Genomic DNA, 10,951 nt, shown 5'->3' with positions numbered 1-10,951 from the left:
GTACCTGCTTGCCCGGGGTGCACAGGTGACCCTTGGGTCTCCCACAGGTGTGCCCCCTAGTGGTAAGTCTTACACATTGATGTGGTTTGCATACACAACAGAGGCAGTGTTGAATCAAGTCATCAATGTCTGTTCATGTTGATAAGAAGCACCCGAGATATGGGAAGTCTCCACGTTGTCCAGGGCCGCGCCGTGGATCTTGATGACTGGGGAACAGTGCTATGCCTTAAGGACAGGCTGGTGGAGGACCTTTGTCTTGCTGATGTTTAGCGTAAGGCCCATACTTTCGTACGCCATGAACCAGAACGAATACAGCAACTGTGAATAGCTGCCGCAGGGTCCTAATGCCCATCCAGTGAGCTGCAATAAATAGAGTATGAACACAACAGTCTCAGCAGGAGAGAGCACACAGAGTGAGCTAGTCACAGGAGGAGAGAGCAGACAGAGTCAGCTGGTCACGGGCAGAGAGCATAGAGTGAGCTGGTCACAGGAGGAGAGAGCACACAGAGTGAGCTGGGAACAGGAATAGAGAGCACACAGTGTGAGTGTGATATCTTCACAGAGCACTGCACACACAGCTTCCTTACATGCAGGCTGCTCTCTCGGAACTCTCCGGAAAGCTGCCTGTTGTTTAATGATTAACTATGCCGCTGCAGTACACAATACGTCCACATCCACAGTGTGGCGCTACAAGGATTACAAACTTACAGACATTACACTTCTCCCTCCTTAATGAAAAAGCCATCATAACAAACATCATACATAACTTTCATGTTTATACACATTTACAAATTTAACTTTACCACTTCTTTTCAGTTTCGAAGAGGATACCTTCGCTCTCGAACAGAACCTTCCAAACATGGTGTTGATTTCACACTCATTTGAGGCTCATCCTGCGGAACGTTTTCCTCCATGGAATTTCCTTGATTTTCATTTGCACTCACTCGAACTTCAGGCTCTTTGTTTTCCTGACTCAGACTCAGACTTTCATTCTGATTCTCTCCTGGATTTGTTTCCAGTACATTGGATTTAGGATCTGCTACTGGTGTATCAAAACTATCTGAAAAGTCAGAAATAATTGAATCATTCCCACCTTCAACTCCTTCCATGTCTGTAGGTAAAATATGATCAATATGGACAAACCTAACCTGTCCATTATCAAACATCTTTACCAAATATGTGCGAGGACCACATATCTTCACCACTCTTCCGGGTAACCACTTTAACCATTTATGGTGATGGTTCTTCACTCTCACTTTCTGGTTTAATTTCACTCTTCTCTCTTTTACTCTCCCTTTATCATGGTTCTCTTTTTGTCTTAATTGTGTCTCTTCAGCTGTGACTGGCAGTTCATCAATGTATGAAAAATAAAACACTTTTCCCTATCGGGTGCAACTTGTGATGGGGAAGGCAATCTCGACATTGCATCAGCATTACTGTGATCAGCTGATCATCTGTATTCAATATCACATGTATATGCTGACAAAATCAAAGCCCATCTCTGCATTCGGGCTGCAGCTAATGTTGGAACTGGGGACTTTGGATGGAGGATTACTGTTAGGGGCTTATGGTCCATAACAATGGTAAACTTACGACCATACAAGTATTTGTGAAACTTCTTGACCCCAAAAGTTAATGCCAAAGCTTCCCTTTTGATTTGCGCATAATTACTCTCACTGGCACTGAGAGTGCGTGAAGCAAAAGCAATTGGTCCCTCCTCTCCACTACTTAATACATGAGAGATTATTGCCCCAACTCCATACGGAGAGGCATCACATGCTAGCTTAATCTCCTTAGATATGTCATAGTGAACTAACATGGTGCTCTCTACCAATTTGCTTTTACATTCCTTGAATGCTGCATCGCATTCTTTTGACCACTGCCAATGGACCTGCTTTTTCAAAAGTTCATTTTGTGGATGTAATACTGTAGCCAAATTTGGTAGGAACTTCCCATAATAGTTCAAAAGACCCAAGAATGAACGAAGTTCAGTGACATTCCTGGGAGTGGGTGCATTTCTAATTGCATCCAATTTTTTCATGGTTGGATGTAAACCATCTTTGTCTACTCTGTACCCTAAGTACTCCACTGAGTTTTTAAATAACTCACACTTACGAACAGACACTCGTACTCTGTGCTTCTCTAGCCATTTGAGAACTTCATTCAATATGTTATTATAAATTTGCCTATTTGGTTCTGAAATTAGTATGTCATCCAAATAACATACTACCCCTTCAATACCTTGCAAAATCTGGTTCATCACCCCTTGGAATATGGCAGGGGCGGAAGACACTCCAAACGGTAGCCTATTAAACTGATATAGGCCTAGATGAGTAATTATAGTCAAACATGACTTGGACTCCTCATCTGTACTGTTCAAGCTGTAAGTAGGCATTCGTAAGATCCAGTTTTGAGAAGATCTGACCACCTGTCAGTGTTGTGAACAAATCTTCTATATTTGACAATGTATTGGGGACATTACCCTCTAGAACCTGGTTTACGGTTACCTTATAATCACCACACAATCTTACTTTACCATCAGACTTAGGTACAACAACAATGGGTGTAGCCCAATTACATCGATCTATCTTACAAATAATGTTCTCAGTCTCTAGTCTTTTGAGTTCTTGCTCAACTTTCTCCTTGAGTGCATATGGTACGGAACGTGGCTTGTAGTAAACCGATCTAGCGTCCTTCTGTACCCTGACACTCGACTTGAAGCCTTGGATCGAACTGCCCGTTTCGCAGAACACCTTCGGATACTGCTTGATAACCTCTTCCGTTGACGAAAATCTCGCTTCCACACAGAAAATCTTACTCCAATCCAGCTTCAATGAGCTCAACCAATTTCTTCCTAGTAAGGCAGACTTGTCTCCTTTCACTACTATTAGAGGCAAGTTCTGAAATTGATCTTTATATTTCACCGGTAAGGTGATACGGCCTACGACAGGAATTTTCTCTCCCGAGTAGCCTCGCAGCTCTATCTTGGATTTCTCCAGTTGGAAATCACGCAATTTGTCGCGGTACAGTGACTCTGGTACTATACTCACGGAGGCACCCGTGTCAATTTCCATTGGTATCTTGAATCCCGCAATATCTATGTGGATTTTGATGCTTTCCAAATCGCTGTCCGTTAACCTCGTGCTCCTGATGATGTGTAACTCTAACATCTCCTCGTCCTGTTGTTGTTCTTCCATGCTATGAAGTTTCTTTGGATTTCTACTCATAGCTTTGAACACTGGACTCATAACTTTAGAAACTGGTTTACCCTTCAGTCGGCATGCCTTCACAAGATGCCCAGTCTTTCTGCAGAAGAAACACTCTGCCTTCACGTATGGACAATGTTTAGCAATGTGTTGTCCCAGGCACCTATAGCATGACTTCGACATTCTGGTAGAATTTCCAGTTTCTGAGACTTTCGGCCATGGCCGTCTTTTACTTTGAACCTGCAGGTGATTTACCGCGGTTGACTGATGACCGTAATCATTATTTAATTCTCGGGAATATTGTTCAGCCATGCTCATCGATCTCGCTGTCTGACAAGCAATCTCAAAAGTCAAGTCATCTGTCGTCAATAATTTCCTTCTGATCGCATCATTTTTCACTCCACAAACAAAACGATCCCGTAATGCTCGGTTTTGAAAGTTTCCAAAATTACAATGCATCGATAGCTTTTTTAATGCTATGATGTAATCATTGATACTTTCATCAGCCTTTTGATTCCGAATCCCGAAACGATAACTTTCAGCAATTTCTAATGGTTTGGAGTTATAGTGCTGCTCCAGCTTTGTTACAATCTCTTTAAGGTTTGTGTCCTTTGGCTTGTCAGGCACAAGCAGATGTACAAGGGTTTCGTATAATGCCGGACCTGCCTCTGATAAGAAAATCGCTTTCTTACATTCCAACACAGTCTGGTTCTGGACTGCATTGTCTGGAACTTCGATTATGTTATTTGCAGTGAAATACATTTCTAACCGATCCACGTTCGCTTTAAAATGTTCCTGGTCATGTCTATATTCACCCAAATATCTGATTACACCTGCCATTTTTAATCTCTAGCTGTTCACATCGTGTGCTGTTTTTTACCTTGGATTTTGTAGCTTTTTTTTCAAAGACAGAATCTTCCAAATCTTCTGTGGGCTGGCTGACTCCTTCACCAACAAAATTCAAGCTTTAAACATCCGAAAAATCTCCCATCTCACCCCAACTATGATATCTTCACAGAGCACAGCACACACAGCTTCCTTACATGCAGGCTGCTCTCTCGGAACTCTCCAGAAAGCTGTCTGTTTTTTTTTTTTATTTTTCGTTGCCAATCTTTCCAATTCTTTGTCAAATCACAAACACCAGAGGTCACCTTGCACACATCAAGGATCACTCTGCGCCAATGCTCTAAGCCAAAAGGCCTAGAGCCACTGCACCGTTCCTGGAAGTATTCGTGCCATGGAGGTGGATGGGTCAGGCCCCCCACACACCTCCGTGGAGGTGGATGGGTCAATCCACCCCACCCACCTCCTATTTCCAAAGAGCATAGGAGAACCACCTTCCTGATCCAGGGAGAACCACTTTGGGGTCATGGTTACTCCCCTGTCAGGTCAGTTACGCATGATCTTAGCCAAAAGGCCGAGAAGCGAGCTGTCTGTTGTTTAATGATTAACTATGCAGCTGCAATACACAATATGTCCACATCCACAGTGTGGAGCTCCAAGCATTACAAGCTTACAGACATTACAGTGAGCTGGTCATGGGCAGAGCGCACACAGAGTGAGCTGGTCACAGGAGGAGAGAGCACACAGAGTGAGCTGGGAACAAAGTGAAGACTTTAAAAACGGGAATTTGATGAGAGTGGGAATTAGGTACAAAAGGGTAAAATGGTGCTAAGTAAATTAACAGAGGATCGGAAACTAAGGCCCCAATATTTGTGGGGAGGGTGAGGGTGAGGCCAAAGAACCTGGCTGCAGAGGGGGACACGGAGGTCCTGCCGGACTGAACAGCAGGATGTATTTATCAATTTTTGAATCCGTTTCCCGCCTGGCTGCCGGCCAAATCAACAGCCTGGCCTGCGGCTGGGTGGGAAAACCAGTGGCAATAGGCCGCAATCCGGGACCCTTGGGGTCGGTTACATGCAATTGGGAGGGGGGAAAGATCGGCGATGGGGGTGGGGGCGGGAGAGGACATCAAGGCCATGGGGCAGGAGATGATCACGGCGGGGGGAGGAGAGAAGACATTGCAGATGGAGTGAGAAGGTTGACAATCGAGACGGGGAGTGGGGACATCACCCCTGCAGGGGGGGCCAAGCGATCGGGAGGGAGGGAGAGAAAGGCCGCGATCGACAGAGAGGAGGTTGAAGGATTCCTTGAAGTGGCTGGGGGAAACACTCCTACTCCTCCTGGCCTACAAGGAATGCTGAAACAGGGTCTTACCTTGGTAGCTACCGCCTCCCTTTCACTTCCAGGTTTCCGACTCTTGGGATACCTGCGCAGCAGCTGTAAGTTTTAAATCGGGATCTCAATTGCACTGCGGGAGCCCGATTTAAATATCTTAATGAAATGCGCTGCATCTCCATGACAGGACACGAGGCCTGCACGAAACCTGCCCATACAACTGTCACTGGATGGGTATGTGGTTGGTTGGGGTCACTTTTAGCACTTTTGACGGCTTTACCCCCCTTCCCCACCGACTCTCTCCCACCTGGCGTGGGGGGGAGGGTTAATATAGAGGCCTAAGTGTTCAATTAATTACTCTTCCTTGAACACTTGACTAAATAGCAGAGTAAAGGGGGCACTAAAATTGAAAAATAGAAATGAATATAAGAATTGAGGGCAAAAACCTAACTAGCAGCTTTATATAATAAAAATTAAATAAATAAAAATGGACATCAATAAAGGGAAAGCAATAGGCTAACTAAATTAAAGGGCGCTTTAAAAAAATTCCTAAAAAAACCCAAATGAACTCCATTGGAATTGGTCCACGGTCCAGGTGCAGCGCACGTTCCACGCAGCTAATGAGCCCGCCGACCTCGTTAGGATAGTCGCAGGGACTGCAGGCCGGGCCGCGGGCCCAGAGGCAGCTCGCCGGTCACGCAGTGGTTAGCAAGGTCAATGTAGGCCGAGAGCCTAAGGTGAGTTGGGGAGAGGGGGAAATCGTGACAGGGGGACGGAATGGTGACTGGCAGCTCCTGCTCCTCCTGGCACCTCAATAAGGCAAGTATTTTTTTTAAATTTACTGTTTTGCTGGCAACTTCCAATGGTCCCTTTAAGGAACGTTGGTTAGGCCGCATGTATAGAATCATAGAATGATTACAGCACAGAAGGAGGCCATTCGGCCTGTCGAGCCTGTGCCAGCTCTCTGCAAGAGCACTTCAGCTAGTCCCACTCCTCCGGCCTTTCCCCATAGCCCTGCAATTCTTTTCCTTCAGGTACTTATCCAATTCCCTTTTGAAAGCCACGATTGAGTCTGCCTCCACCACCCTTTCAGGCAGTGCATTCCAGATCCTAACCACTCGCCATGTGTGATGTATGTAGCACACAAATCACTGACTCCACACGGTCTGGTGTTGATTTAACTGCTGTGACCTTGGTCCTTTATTGTTCAGCTCCAGAGTGCCTCTCAGGTGTGGTGGTCAGCCTTTTATACTGCCTCTTGCAGGTACTTTCAGGTCTCCCACCACAGCGCCCTCTGTTGTGCACCATTGTATTTATATTATATATTTAATGTACCTGGACAATACACAACATCTCACTCACCCCCCTCCCCACACAGTTCCAAAAGCCATTGCCGGTAACCTCGACCTTGTTCATCCTGGTGGGTTAGTGACTGTGAGTCCATGACCATCCCATGCAGAGATTATTAGGTGCAAGCATGTGGTGTTTGCAGTCCTCGCATAGGTGATGAAGTGTCGGGTATAACTTCCAACAGAAACAGGTATACATAGACGGTACATTGGTATGGTACATACAATATGTGGTACACCTGGTATGTCAAAAAATTACAGGTGCACTGAACAGTTGTTTATTCCCAGCTCCACTGGGTAAGGTACGGTGGCGGTATACTGCCCCCTTTTTACTGGGCTGCGCTGAGACAGGGTATCGCAACTGGTGCGTTGCCTCTGTGCTCAGTAGTCGCCTTAGTGGTTCATCTGCAGCCGCTGAACCCTTGCATTATTTGTCACGGGTCCGTTAACCCTTTTACTTGTTTTACTGTACCCCGTGATGTGACTCTTTTTGTAAATCATTCGTGTCCATCATTTTTAAACACCGTACCCAACCAACATCAACACAAAAAAATTTAACTCTTATCCACACACGTCACCATACCAGTCTCATTACTCCTCTAGACTTGCTCTTGCCTTACAAAAGTCTCTTTGTGGGGACCACCAGTGGTGTGGGGCCCTTTTAAGGCTCCCAGGTGCATTGCCCTTTTAAGACGCCATCGTGTGGTTCCCACGAGGCTTTCCTTGGGCTCCGCCATTTTAGTCGCTCTGCTGGCCTTTGTTTGCCGAGCACTGCTGCCACGAGGCTGCCACCATCTTGAGCTCGCTGACAAAGAAGAAAGAAAGTATAAAATCACACTTGAAGGGGGGGGAAATTCTGGCCTTGGCTCCAGCATTACAGGTAGCACCGATAATCCGCACGTTGGTGATGATCCGAGCCCTCTCATTACAACAATCATGGTAGGAGGGTCTGCGGTGGAATGACTGCGTCCTTCGGGTAGTTGTTGTAGATGTAGGGGAAGTAACACATAGCAAAGCAGTGAAAGCTTTTAAGGAGGCTGGATCGAGTGTGGGGAGAGAGAAGCCCGTCCACAAATCACCGCCTCCACACGGTCTGGTGTTGTAATAACTGCAGTGACCTTGGTCCTTTATTGTTCAGCTCCAGAGTGCCTCTCAGGTGTGGTGGGCAGCCTTTTATACTGCCTCTTGCAGGTACTTTCAGGTCTCCCACCACAGCGCCCTCTGTGGTGCACCATTGTACTTATATGATACATTTAACGTACCTGGACAATACACAACACCGTGTAAAAAGGTTTTTCCTCATGCCGCCTTTGGTTCTTTTGCAAATCACCTCAAATCTGTGTCCTCTGGTTCTCGACCCTTCCGCCAATGAGAACCTTTTCTCTCTATCTACTCTGTCTAGACCCATCATGATTTTTAATACTTCTATCAAAGCTCCTTTCAACTTTCTCTGCTCTAAGGAGAGCAACCCCAGCTTCCCCAGTCTATCCATAGGGCTAGAATTTTGACAGGTTTGCGACCGTATTTCTGCTTGGGCAAAACGAAAAAAAAATTTTGCCACTAAACGAGTCGCACCACATTTTGTGCCCAGGTGGAAATTTCAGCAGCGATTTTGCGCCGACGCTAAAACTTATCGCCCGCCCAATGTTTTAAGTGTTTTGATAACGTCAATCGGCTGCGCTATCGCCCCAGGCAGAAAATTCGGCAATATTACCCGTTTTATCACCCGCCCGGAAACCTGCCCAGAAAAAATAGTCATAACCAGGTAGGACCCAGGGTGCACCAGGTGCTAAAGGCGCCATCTTGAAAACGGAGCAGAAGTTCAGTGTATAAAAGGATTTGGAGAAGGAAGGCAGCGTTTTACACAGTGAAGTTTTCTGTGAGTTTATAGATCGTGTTAAAGGATATTGAAGGACATTTTAAAAAATGGGGGCTATACTATGTCAGCCATTATTCCTGGCTGCTTTTTGTATGCAGCGTTGATCTGGAAGAAGGCTTATTGATGTGCATTTTGAGCGTAATCGAAGAGGTTGCTGACTTATGGGGTGGAGGCCTTACCCCTCAAGAATTTTACAGGCAACAGCACTCGTATCTGCAACTCTCTGAGGCACAGTACATTAGAAGGCTGCGCTTCCAAAAAGAGGTGGTCACAGAGATATGCCAGCTCATAAAGGCAGACATACAGCCTACCAGCGGCAACAGGACTGCACTGCCCATTGAGGTGAAGGTGACTGTAGCACTTGCTTTCTATGCCTCTGGCTCCTTTCAGACATCAGTAGGGGACATATACTCCATTTCGCAGTACACTACACATTGTTGCATTTGCTAGGCGATTACTGCACTGTACGCACACAGGATGGACTTCATAAGCTTCCCAATGACCGAGGCGGCCCAGAAAGAGGGCTGCAGGTTTTGGACAATTTGCTGACTTCCCTACGGTTCAGGATGCCCTTGACTGTACGTACATTACCCTGCGAGCACCTTTACTCAATTCAGAGGTTTACCGAAACCAAAAGGGATTCCACTCCATGAACGTATAGATCGTCTGCGACCATACTCAGCACATCATGGCAGTCAATGCTCAATATCCAGGGAGCATTCATGATGCTTTCATCTTGCATGAGAGCAGTGTCTCAGACCTGTTCGAGCGTCAACCACAAGGCCAGAGCTGGATGCTGGGGGACAAAGGTTACAGCCTCGCCACCTGGCTCATTACCCCCCTCTGGAATTCTCATGCAGAAGCCAAGCATCGCTATAATGAGAGCCATATAGCCACATGCAACATCGTCAAACGGACAATTGGAGTGCTCAAGCAATGCTTCCGATGCCTGGACCACTCTGGAGGCTGCCTGCAATACCCCCCTCAGCAGGTCTTTGAGTACATTGTGGTGTGCTGCATGCTACACAACTTAGACATCATGAGGGAACAGGATTTTCCACTGGGGACTGCAGGACCACCTTGGGAAAGAGGGGAGGAGGACGAGGATGAGGAGGAAGACAAGGAAGAGGAGCCTGGTGAGGAACCCATGCCACCACAGGGAAGGCCTCGTAGAGCTTTCGCCAATGCAAGAGTCTTACGTCAGCAGCTCATAATTCAACATTTTGTTTGAAGAGTGAACGACACATTTGAGCGTTGCCTGGCCACTCTATCCCACCATGTTGACTATTCCCTCTCTTATTCTGCAAATGAGACACTGCACAGGAATAGTTAAGATGAACAAAAGAATTTATTAAACATACAGTAACTTGAATAAGATTTATTAAACATTGCAACTTGAGTAACATTTATTAAACATTATTGTGAATTGGGGAACGTTTAAAACTTTTATAAAATAGCAACAACAACAAAACAGCAACAAAACAACAACCGCTGCACCGAACGTCTTTTCTCTCTGACCCCTCCTCCTCCCCCTCACCCTAAAACCCCTCCCTCGCGTCATGACCCTACTCAAGGTGGCATCAACACATCGTGCAGCAAGGCAGCCAGAGTCCTGCTGTATTGGGGGGAGAGACAATGGAGATGCCATGTGTGGATCCCCTGGAAAAGCTCGGGCTATAGAAGGCCCGGCTTCTGACTGGCGAGCCTCTTGCTCGGCCTCACCACTCACAGCTGGTGTGGGTCTGGGTGTGACACTGGGGACTGTAGTCAAAGATGGAGACCGTCAATTGTGCGTGGACATTGATAGCCTTGGTGGTTTCGCAGCTTGCGCCGACAACCTGTGACCTGACCTCCGTCATGTTCGCAGATAGTGCCGAAATGCTGCGGGAATCCCACCCAAGACCACCAGGAGCTGTTGGGTGAGCAGGACAGTCTCCCTCAACAGTCCCACCATGTCCAGTTCCACGTCGGCCTGTCTGTCAGCAGACCGACTTTGCCGACTCACCCTCAGGAGAGGTGGCATACGGGATTTAACTATAGTAGTGCGTTGCTGCACGCCACTTGCACTCAGGGCCTCAGCTGGCTCAAAGCCCGAGAATGTTTGTTCCTCGGACGAGCTGCTGGCTGGAGCAAAAAGGTGTGTCGAGTGCACAGACCCCCACCGCCCCCGCCCCCCCCTCCCCCCCAGAATAGGTTGATTGGTATGCTCCTCTCATGGAAGTTCCTCGGTCTTGCGCTCATCCCCCTCCTCCATCCCCACATGACGGGCTAAGGTGGAGGCTTCCATTGGAGGATGTGGCACATGCGACTTTTCATTTGGAAATAGAAAACAACAGACG

At 46.9% G+C, this 10,951-nt stretch overlaps 1 non-coding gene across 1 annotated transcript; it reads right to left on the bottom strand.

Moving 5' to 3' along the window:
- Positions 1-4,438: 4,438 nt before the first annotated feature.
- Positions 4,439-4,635, bottom strand: LOC139260643 (U2 spliceosomal RNA). The gene has a single exon (XR_011592825.1). It is a non-coding gene; the product is annotated as a U2 spliceosomal RNA (small nuclear RNA).
- Positions 4,636-10,951: the final 6,316 nt, after the last annotated feature.

Source organism: Pristiophorus japonicus, chromosome 3 (assembly GCF_044704955.1).
Source record: "Pristiophorus japonicus isolate sPriJap1 chromosome 3, sPriJap1.hap1, whole genome shotgun sequence".
In the NCBI taxonomy this organism is placed as follows: domain Eukaryota; kingdom Metazoa; phylum Chordata; class Chondrichthyes; family Pristiophoridae; genus Pristiophorus; species Pristiophorus japonicus.
This window is presented reverse-complemented; position numbering and strand designations above follow the sequence as displayed.